General features: G+C 36.7%; 1 pseudogene; it reads left to right on the plus strand.

The window, feature by feature from the left end:
• Positions 1-1,571: 1,571 nt before the first annotated feature.
• On the plus strand, positions 1,572-10,331 carry LOC131537588 (interferon-induced protein 44-like; annotated as a pseudogene).
• Positions 10,332-11,677: the final 1,346 nt, after the last annotated feature.

An 11,677-nucleotide genomic window follows, 5' to 3' on the forward strand; every position in this document is an offset into this window, starting at 1 on the left:
AGTAAATTATTTTTAACGTGCAATTATATGAAATAAAACCAAACAAGAGGTGTAATGAAGAAAAATATTTAGACAAAAATAAGGAAAAAGAAAATAACTTGTATAGCCTATATATGCCGTATACGTAATACGCTACGTAATAACGTTCTGATGTACCGACCAAATAATGAACGTTGATTCAACATCGAAATCTGATTGACGATTGATACTGACCGTTACAACCAAAAATCGACGTTGATTCTATGTCAGTTTGCTATCTGGGTACGGTGTTGCTATTTATTCAGGCTGGCAGTTTCCTGAAGAAAAAAAAATTCGATCTATGATGTAATAACTTTTTTTTTGGATTACCTGAAGTTTATTGTTGTTGTTCTCTCATTCAAATTATAAATGATATAACTAAACAAATTAATAATTGGGCCTAAGTGAAGCTGTGCGCTTGAATTTGTCATAACATCATCCTGCAGTGTGGAGAATTATTATTGCTCATTATTGTCTATTGGCTATTTTAGTAATTTAAATAACATGGGTTATCCTAATATATTGATTAATGACATTGTACTGTATTATAATATTACACCACCCAAATATTTACTACCTTCTAATTTTCGTTGTCAGTGTAGGCTTTTTCTCTCTTTTTTTTTTTTTTAGCTTACTGACCATTATTGATTAGGCTGCATTAAAAAGTCTTGAACATAAAACAACGGGGTAAAAATATAGTTGACGACTAGACATAAGAATTTCATGACTCTACACACTTCTTTGTGAAGACAGTGGCATAATACAGTGAAATAATATGTTCTTTAGCCATATAAAAACAGTTGCCATGTGTGCGGGTAAAATTTACCCGCTGGCGCTTTTAGGTATACAGCGACCTGGTGGTTCTAGAGTTAAAGTGCTACTCCAACCAGAACAAAACCTATGGGGTCTGTTTATTTTTATTTTTTTTTGGGGGGTTTTTTTTCTTGGCACATGACACACGATGGCTTCTTGAATGTTAGTTATGCAAAACTGACTTAGAAGTTCTGGCAGAAATCTATCTATCCAAATTATTTTTAAACAAAATTTCTTCACTGCTTCTTAAAGAATGTTTGTTTGAACAAATAACATTGCCACTGCATTTTCATTATAGAAACTGTATAAAAATATAAATAAGTTCAATATTTTTCAGCTTGTTTGCAGTTTTAAGATATTTTATGTTGTTCACATTTTGAAACGTTTAATAAAAATGCTTATTGTCCAAACCTGTCTGGCCATCATCAAATTCCATGAACTTCTTTATTATCAGGAATGAGTGGCAAAAACTGGCATCATAGGATCACATACACTGGTATAATGGCTCATTTTGATCGGAGTTACTGTCGGACGTCCTAAAGTGAGGTTTAAGTCTGATTTGCTGAACTGTTTCAGTTCACTACAATTATTCGTTCGCGAACCGCACATAAATCCAGACCGTTTGCCTGCTATGGATTACCTCATATTTTAATTATGCATGCAAGCTTGCAAAAATGAAAGTGAAACTGAAGCCAATATATATAATGGTTCTGGTGTGGGTCTGATTTCACTTGCTTGAAGTGAGACACAAGTCAACTGTGTTCCAGGATAGAGCTGACATAAATATATCGAAAGTGGAGAAAACAAAATGGGATCATCAAACTCGACACCACAACCACCACCACCACCACCACCACCAAATCCAGGCATGAGGGTTTTTTTTTTTTATAAAACATATATATATTATATTATATTATATTATATTATATTAATAGCTATATATAACCTATATGTTTTTCCATAGAACTGGATAAACCATGGAGGAAATTTGACTGGGGGTAAGTTACATTTACATAAGCTATTCTGCAGACTAGTAGGCTACTTTACATGTTTTATGTGCAGGCTACATCTGCAAATTAGGGGTGTAAGATTCATCGATATGGATCGATACATCGATACGATGTCTGACTATACGATGCATCGATGCCAAGCGTAAAATATCGATATCTGTAGTATAAATAGGCACCTTTATTCATAATGTCGTCTATGCATTACCGCCAACGCGTGCATTCTCGTTCAAACTCTCGTATCGGGACTCGATATAAGGACTGTCCGAAGGCACAAGGAGAGCATAAAAGGTGCTCGGGATTGTTGGCGGAAGAGTCGAGCGCTGTGTGAGAAGTTTTCTGCGCACACATCTGAAGCGCACGCACACAGACTGCCGCGTCTACATCGCGTGAATACTAAATTGAGATCTCTTCCGCGTTTTTGTGCATGGATGAGTAAAAACAGACAAAATTACATCAAAATGCGCGTTTTGGCCAATGTCCTAGTAAACACAGTCGGTTAGTATGTCTTAACTCAAACAGTTGAGAAAGAAAATGCTTGTGTATCAGTATAAATCCGTGCTTTCGTTCTTAAAGTGAAAGCAAACTAATAATAAAACTAATGCTGTCAAAGAAAAATACAAGTGCTCACTGCTCCTGATTAAAATAACCTTTGTAACATCAAAAATTATTAATTATATTTAATTTATACAGGGAAGACCATGCAGTTATTTTACATTTGATTATTACATTTCTGTAGCATACCTGAAAATTTATTTTAGACTGAGCTGAAAAACCTCGAAAGCACTGTTTATTTATGTCTATTTATTATGTCTTTGTTCTATTGCATTTATTTTCTGCTATTACTTGTAATTTGGTTATCTGTAGAAAATATTTTTTGGACTGAGCCCATAGTAGCAGCCAGAATTGTTTTTCCAATTGTTTATTTTCTTAACTATTGAAAAAAGAAAAGAAAAAAAGTGTAGGCCTGTTTTTTTTTATTTTTTTTATTTTGTGAATGTCCCAGTTGAGGTACAGGATGTGAAAATTTCAGATAAATGTTCATGTTATATATTTTGGTTGCATTTATGAGTTAAAATAGCATTTAAATAGGTATATAATATCATTAAATTGCATTTAAACAAGTATATAATATCATAATATCGATAGATATACTTCTGGATATACTCCAGTTGGGTTAAAAGTTACCCAACAGTTGAGTTAATTATTTATATTAATTCACATCAATATTTTTTATAATGTTACTTAATAAAACTACATTATAAAACTACTTTGTTTTCAAATACAGATTTTGTTTAAATATGCAAATAATAAAATATTTTTACAAATATATTTTGAAATGTAAAACAGTTTTAGCGAGTACAGTAAAGTCATACTGTAAATGTTTACAAAATAAATTCACGTGTAAAAAATATTAAATTCAAAACACAAATGTGCACATAACACATATTTTCAAGATGCACACTGAATTCAAAACCAACAAATGTGTATAAATTCATATGCATTCACATAAAAACACAGTACTCAAATAAATCAAACACAACATAAACATATAACAATAACACAAACAAAATCATAAAACACAAGTAATAATAATAATAATAATTTTTTTTTAAATCTGCTGGCTGCTGGACCTACTGATGATCAGTAACATGAAAAGTTTTACTGATCACTAAACACAAAAGGAGGAGTCAGTGCGCTGAAGGAACTCCTGCAATATTAAAGACTGTGTGCTGCAAAAACTCCCGAATGGGAGCAGAAGGCTTTGGGTAGATGATGTTATACACGTAGAAAAGTTTGAAACACAGATCCACTGCTTGTAGTAACGTCTCCTGTTCCATCACCTCCCTGTTGAAAATGATAAAAACTTGGGAGGAGTTTTCCTTTTCTCAAAGCACCAAGACATGTGGATTCTGTCTCATGGTTCAAGTACTGCACCATATAAGTGCCAACCTTAAAAGAATAAATAAAGTTCAGTTGACATGCATTGCGATGATATTTCATGGATAAAATAACTTAAATGAGTCACAGCAAAATCATCAATGATAAGTTAAGCTAGATAAACCCACGTGAAAAAAATACTATAGTAAATTTAATATAGAAAATGTAGTAATGTTTCTATAGTAAATACTACAGTGTTTTTGAAACATACTATAGTAAAGGTACTACTACTTTAGCCATTACTGTAAATTTTCTAACACTCCAGTATAGGATACTACAACAAATACTAATACAACTCATACAAATTCCTTAAAATGAACAACACCAAACAACATCTTTTGTCTTTTGTTTTTGTTTTTTTTTGTTCTTGGCTGCATTGTTTAACTTTTGCTGTCAAGCAGAAATGGGAGTCTGGCCTTGGCACCCCTTGAAAAAACACACACACACAAGATTTATTTAAAATGTATTAATTTATTAATCAATTTATTACTGGTAAATGCACTTTTTTGTGTCTTAATTACAATTATTATTGACTTTCACTCGTTATATCCTAAGTCTTTCTTGGGATGGACGGCTTAACTGGAGTGCCTTCTGATGACTGAACCCCAGACACTGAATGTTTTCAGGCCCATGTCTCTATCAGAGCTGCAAACTCATCAGGGGTGAAAAAGGTGACAAACCAAACTAACCCCAAACCCCCCAACAAGACAATCATTTTTACTTGTCTAGAAAATGCTTCTTGATTTAAGAATTTTTTGAAATTTGGACTAGAAACAAGACAAAAACTTTAAGTAGGAAAGCATTTTTTTTGCAGTGCACCATTCAAGGATAAACACCTTTATATGATTAAAAGACGTTTGAGCGACAACTATGGTCTACAATCAACAAGGACTGTTGTTAAGATGTTACATGAACTTAGTCAGGGCAAATAAACCACTGTAAATCTTCATTTCAGCACTTTTTTGAAGCAGCTGACGGACTAAACGCGAGGTGTTTCTCCGTCTTGAAACAGGCTGTTACAGGCGGACACTTAGCTATGGCTTAGCGCTGCCTCCACTTGAGCTGAGTGATACTAATATTACTCTACATTAAACGGTATGCTTTACTTGTAGGTCGAACAGTTCTCAAATCGACTTCATGTCAGAGTAATAGCTTACTGATATGTGAGACAAATGTTAAGGTCGAGACTGAGGAGCATTTAGCAAAGGGTAGCGAACTAATGTAGCGATAACGTAACTTACAATCTTCATAGCTATCGCAACTGCAACCTCTTGCAAAAAAAAAAACAAAAACAAACAGCAGCCTCACGCAGTAATCACCATTTATACTGGAACACCATAATTTACAGCAGATACAAATGCATTCCGTATGGTGGTGATATTCTATTCCAGACACAGCCAATATGACTCAATTTTGCCACATACAACAAAGCATCTGTGTTTTGTTTTAACAGAAAGAAACAAGCCCTGAAAGAAAAGCTGGAAAACTTCTCTCCGAGTCGTCCAGATGTAAAGGACATCAAGATCCTGGTAGCTGGACAAATTGGAGCAGGAAAGTCCAGCTTTATTAACTCTGTCGATAGCGCCTTTCAAGGACGGATCTCCTCTAGAGCATTAGTTAATTCAGCTGCTGGTTTCGATCACAGTTTCACTCGAAACGTAGGTATTTGCTGCCTATAGTTGCATATAGTCTTTTCTAAAAGACCCAGAAATGTCCAATTGACCCACACTTGAGGGTTGTAAGCATTTTGGATCGTCATATGAGGATTTCTTCTAGACTGTTCACAAATATATTTGGTCTTGATTTGTAGCTCAAAGGATTCACTGTTAGAAGTGGGAAAAAAAAGTTGCCCTTCATCTTCAAAGACATCATGGGCCTGGAAGCTGAAGTTTTGAAGGGTCACAAGTAGAAGACATCATCAGTATTGTGTTTGGCCACGTGAAGGATGGATATAAAGTACATTGAAAACATTAATTGAGCAAATAACAGATTTGTATGTGTGCAATATGTCTGATGTTTAATATATTTTGCTGAATTTCCAATCTTAGTTCAACAAGGATCAGCCACTCACTCGTGAGGATCAACATTACATCAGTGACCCCAGCCTCTGGGGTCATAGACGCAAATACAGTCCAGTTCACAGACGATAAACTTATCGACAAGCTGAAGATTATCCGCCGGAGAATCAGTGATGAGGGTAAAACTGACTCCTGAATGTTTATGATTTTCATTCATGAGCTCACATACACTACATTACGTTGGAGAGCGGAGTCGGTATAATGATAGTGGGCTGGGTTTGTGTGACATGTTTTGACATTGTGTAAGTGGACAACATCAAATTCAAATTGCAATTTTGCAATAAAGGGCATGTTGCAACTCTCAACTTTGCAGCTTGATTATGTACACGGCCCAGACAGTGTATGGGGATCAATTATGTAGCCTAGGAATATATACCTTTCAACAAATTCTGCGACACATTTGCTGAATTTTGTTGAGAAAAATATTTACATTTTACATTGCCTCTACATTTCCTGTAGGGATTCCTCAAGTGGTTATCATGACCAAAGTGGATGAGGCATGTCCTTTGACCAAAATAAATCTGAATAAGGTGTACGCTAGCAAGAAGATCAAGGAGAAGGTATGTGATATCATCCAAAGGCATATATGTGACATTTGCTGTGACTTCTACATATAGTCCTAGAGAATATTAATTAATATTAATTAATATTCTCTACCGGTGATTGGCCAGTCAGAGCTCAGTATTAATGAGCTGTGTGTGAGCTCACGCATGTGTTCGTCCTTTTTCACACAATATGTTTCAAGCACAATTTCTGACATTCAAAAAACAACAACACAATAAGGTATATTTCCTGTATTAGAGTTTAAAGACATTCCCCTGACATACCGTTATTGTGCTGTACTGTGTGACTGAGGGACGATACTCAGAGAGAGAGAGAGGGAGAGGGGGGGTAGAGAGAGAGGGTAGAGTAATACAGTAGAGTAGAGGGTACAGTAGTCAGAAAAGCCCTGAGAAAAAGAAAACATTACAGATGTAAAAAAGAAATTGCTAAAGCTGGTTGGTTTGATAAAGAATGCCAAAAACTAAGAAAAGAATTACGATCATTATCAAATAAAAAACACAGAGACCCTGCAAACCAACAAACACGAGCCACATATCAACAAACCCTTAAAATTTACAAGTCACTGCTAATACAGAAAAAAGCTGATCACATGAAAATAAAGCTCAACAAGATCGAGGAGGCAGTCGATCAAAATTCTTTTTGGGAATTATGGAATAATTTAGATAAATCTAAAGAAGCTAAACACATTCCCATCCACGACCCAAACATCTGGACTGAACATTTCGAAAACTCTTTTCACAAAATGAACCAACCATTACCCAAACATCTGACCTCTGAACTACACGACCTAGAATTCACTATTAAAGAGCAGCTAAACCATCTAGACAAACCCATAGCATTAAATGAACTAATAGACAAAATGAAATCCCTAAAAATAAAAATCCTGTGGCTTGGATGGAATATCTGATGAGATGCTGAAACACAGCAGCTCCAAATTGAAAGATGCTATTCTGAAATTATTCAATCTCACTAAAATCAGGACACTTTCCGAAATCTGGAAAGAAAATCTAATAACTCCAATATTTAAACAAGGTGAGAAGTACGGCCCAAACAATTATAGAGGCATCACAGTCAGCAGTAACCTCAGAAAACTATTCTGCTCGATTATTAATGACAGATTAGTTCAGTTCATTCAAGAACACAAAATTATAAACAACTGTCAAATTGGATTTATGCCTAAACAAAGAACATCAGATCACATTTACACACTCCACACACTCATACAAAAATACGTTCAGCAGACAAAACAAGGAAAAATATTTGGTTGCTTCATTGATTTCCAAAAAGCCTTCGATTCGGAGTGGAATAGGAGGAAGGACATATGACATCATAAAGGACATATACAACGGGAACAAATGCTGTGTCAGAATCAACGACAAACGAACCGATAATTTCAGTCAGACGAAAGGAGTCCGTCAAGGCTGCAGCCTCAGCCCGACTATTTAATATCTATATTAATGAACTGGCATCAGCACTTGATAAGTCCTCTGGTCCTGGTCTGACCCTCGAGGGCAGAGAAATCAAATGCCTCCTGTATGCAGACGATCTTCTGCTCTCGTCTCCTCATGAAGAGGGGCTGCACCAAAGCCTCTCCATTCTGGAAAAGTAAAGTAACGATTGGGCCTTACCAATAAACATGGAGAAGTCAAAAATCATGATCTTTCAGAAGAAGCCTCGTCTTGCTGACAAAAAATATGAGTTCACAATTGGTGGAACGATTCTTAATCATGTCACCTGTTATAGTTATTTGGGTCTGACGATCTCAGCCTCTGGACGGCTCAATACTGCAATCAAAGATCTGACGGATAAGGCATGCAGGGCTTTTTACAGTATAAGACGACCCCTGTTCAAATTCAACCCACCCATTAAACTGTGGCTGAAAATCTTCGAAAGCATCATCAAACCCGTTCTTCTCTATGGCTGTGAAATCTGGGGCCCCAAATTTAAATTAAACTATGAATCATGGGACAAAAACCCTGTTGAAATTTTCCACCTTGAATTCTGCAAAACATCCTGGGAATTCACAGAAACGCCCGAATCTCGGCTGCAGGGCAGAACTGGGCAGATTCCTCTGCTCTCTGAGATCCAGAAGAGAGCAGCGAAGTTCTGGATCCATCTTTCAGACGCCGACAGATAGCTGCCACCACAGTGCTTTCACTTATCGGCAGAAACACCCAGAGAGTGACCCCTTTCACTATTTAGTGGAAAAACATCAACTCAATTCAACAATTCAGTTAAAGAATTCAAAAATTAAAGAAACAGAAAAATAACCCAGGAAGAATACATTCATGATTGGCAGCAAAAGTAACTCAAGTAAAGAAATTAACTTACTTCCACAGAATAAAATCTGATTATAAATTAGCGCCATACCTGAGCAGTATTAAAGAGTATGGTCAGAGAAAGCTGCTGACAGTATCGTCTGAGTGAACACAGTCTGTGTGTGGAGACGGGCCGACACAAGCAGAGCTGGAGAGCCAGAGAGCTCAGACTGTGTTCTCACTGCACAGATGGACTCGTAGAGGACGAGCTGCACTTCCTCACGGAGTGCAGCAAATATAAACACATCAGAGATGCCTATTTCAAACAAATAGCTCTAGTTTCACCTGAATTTAACCATAAAAGCAACTTAGACAAACTCTGTTATATTCTGGGAGAAAAGGAAAAGTGTATCCACCTGGCAGCGCAGTATGTGTCCTCCTGCCATCAAATGAGGGACAAAGGCTGATCCCTCCTTCCTATTTATAACTGCTCTCTGTATTCATTTAATTAATTAATTTATTTAATTATTATTATTTTTTATTTATCTATTATTTTTATTTTTTATTTTTTATTTTTTTACCTACATGTATAATATGGACATATGTGTTTCCTCATGATTTTATTTATCTGTATAATATATGTATTGCTTTGGCAACATTGTGATGTTACACAGTCATGCCAATAAAGCTAATTTGAATTGAATTGAGAGAGAGAGAGAACGAACGAACGAGCGAGAGAGAGAGAGAGAGCACGAACGAGAGAGAACATGATCTAGTTCGTCGTTTTGCAAAAAAACAAAAACACGTCTTGAGAGTCCAAAAGCATTCATTGCATGATAAAGCCTATTTGAATTCAGTTAGAATGCCTCCATAATTTAAATAATGAAAGGAAAAATATCCATAATTTTATAACTGTCAAATAGTCATTGGAGCTTGGGGAACGCAGAGATGAGGAACTTCAAGCGCTCTGGAGGCCTCAAGGGGCAGAGTACTGGGAAGGACGGCCTCCAGGAGGGCTGGACGGGACCAGCAGAGACACATCCATTCATAAAGACAGTCAACTTGCTGTTTCAAAAGCCATTTTGAAAGAATCGTCTGACCGAAGAATTAAATGAATCATTCATTGAAACAGAATTGCCCCCACCTACTAAAAAATTAAAACCTAAAAAATTTCAGGCCCCACAAGGAAAACAGCTAATAAACAATAGTTCATTTGAGCTTATTTTATTATTTGTCAATCATAATTTATTAATAAAACTGTTTAAAAATTTGACAAATTTTGTAATCATTTGTAATCAATCCCTTGATTTATTTTATTTTTATCAAATTCAGCCACTGCATATAGCCCATGTTGATCTGATTTTGTCTAATAGCCGTGTCTAATTTTCTGATTTTCTCACATTCTGTTCCTGTCCAGATGGAGTTGTGCAGTGCTAAAGTGGGGGTGCCATTATCAAACATCTTCCCAGTGAAGAACTACCATGATGAGATCGACACAAATGATGACGTTGATGTTCTGATACTGAAGGCACTTGAACAGATTGTTCAGGTTGCTGATGATAGATTGGAGGATATCGATAGCTAGACATAAACCACATATACAGTAATTACTGCATTTCCCAGTCTAGCTTTCTAATAAATCTGGTCTTGAATATTGTTGGCTGTCACGAATCTAGTCTATGAACTTCTGTTCACTCACCACCAGAGGTCACTCGCTCACCACATTGACTCTCACACCATACATCACACTGGACTGCATTTCCCATCATCCATTGCACTGATGACGCATACACAGCTGATTACACTGATTGCACACACAGCTGATTGCACTGATCACACACCCTACATAACCATGGACTTTCTCCCCCTCACTGCCGAGTATTGTATGCACTTATCGCTGCCCTAGCTTTAGCCACCCTAGTCTAGTCTAGTCTAGTCTAGTCTAGTCTAGTCTAGTCTAGTCTAGTCTTTTCCCCTGCCTGGGGTGTATTCCAGAAAGCAGGTTATGTGACATACCCAGGTATGTTTGAGGATAAGTGAGCGGATAACCTCAGCTTTCGGGTCCAAAATCGGAGGGTACTTTCAGGGTATGTAAGTAACCATAGCAACTTGCTCTCTGAAGATAACCTGCTCCAGAGCAGGTTATGTTCCAGGGTTAGTTCACTTCAGCGCTATCAGAGCATGTATGATCTACTGACGAGCCTTCAGTGGGCGTGACAATAGCGCTCAATATTATATATTATTACAATACAGTTATCCCAGATAGCAAAATCCCAGCAAACAATGGCGGTCCACCAGCGTTTTTTGGGCGGCATAAATTCAGCGGCTTAATACCGTCGGACCACCTTCGGCGAGCCGACCAATCTAAAAACGCTGTTTTTTGGGTGGCACGCCACCAGCGGTTTGCCGCGGCTGGGCCTCCGTCGGTGCACCAGTGGCAAGCGGAGGGTCTGTCCTGTTCTACTGAGCTCTTACATGACACTTTGTTTTATATATATATATATATATATATATATATATATATATATTACATTTATGTTTTACATTACATTTTTACAGTTAGAAGGAATCTGAAGCACTTAGTGAGTTATAATTATTAACACAAGTTTAGTATAAAAACTGCAAGCACATTTTTAAATGAAATAAATAGTTTGAATGATCGTAAAAACAACAATACAATACAAAAAATTTTTTAATAAAAATAAAAGTGAGTTTGAGGTTTGAGTTTGAGGATGAAATGACCGCGCTACATCTGCACGGATTTAAGAACAAAGAACTGCTTATTTGGAGAGGTTCCAGAAACAGCGCTCACGATACTGCGACCCCGTTTACCATAAACTACGCTTCTGATAAACACAAACGATTGACTTATAGCTCCGTCTGAGCTAAGAAAATCACCAGAGCTAAACAACATGACACTCCTCATGACCTCAAGACCTCATCTTTGTTCTCCCACCTTCCAAAGGAATGCGCTCTTTCTCCCTTCTTGGGCAAAGAA

The sequence above is a fragment of the Onychostoma macrolepis genome, chromosome 03, assembly GCF_012432095.1.
Source record: "Onychostoma macrolepis isolate SWU-2019 chromosome 03, ASM1243209v1, whole genome shotgun sequence".
NCBI classification, from domain to species: Eukaryota; Metazoa; Chordata; class Actinopteri; order Cypriniformes; family Cyprinidae; genus Onychostoma; species Onychostoma macrolepis.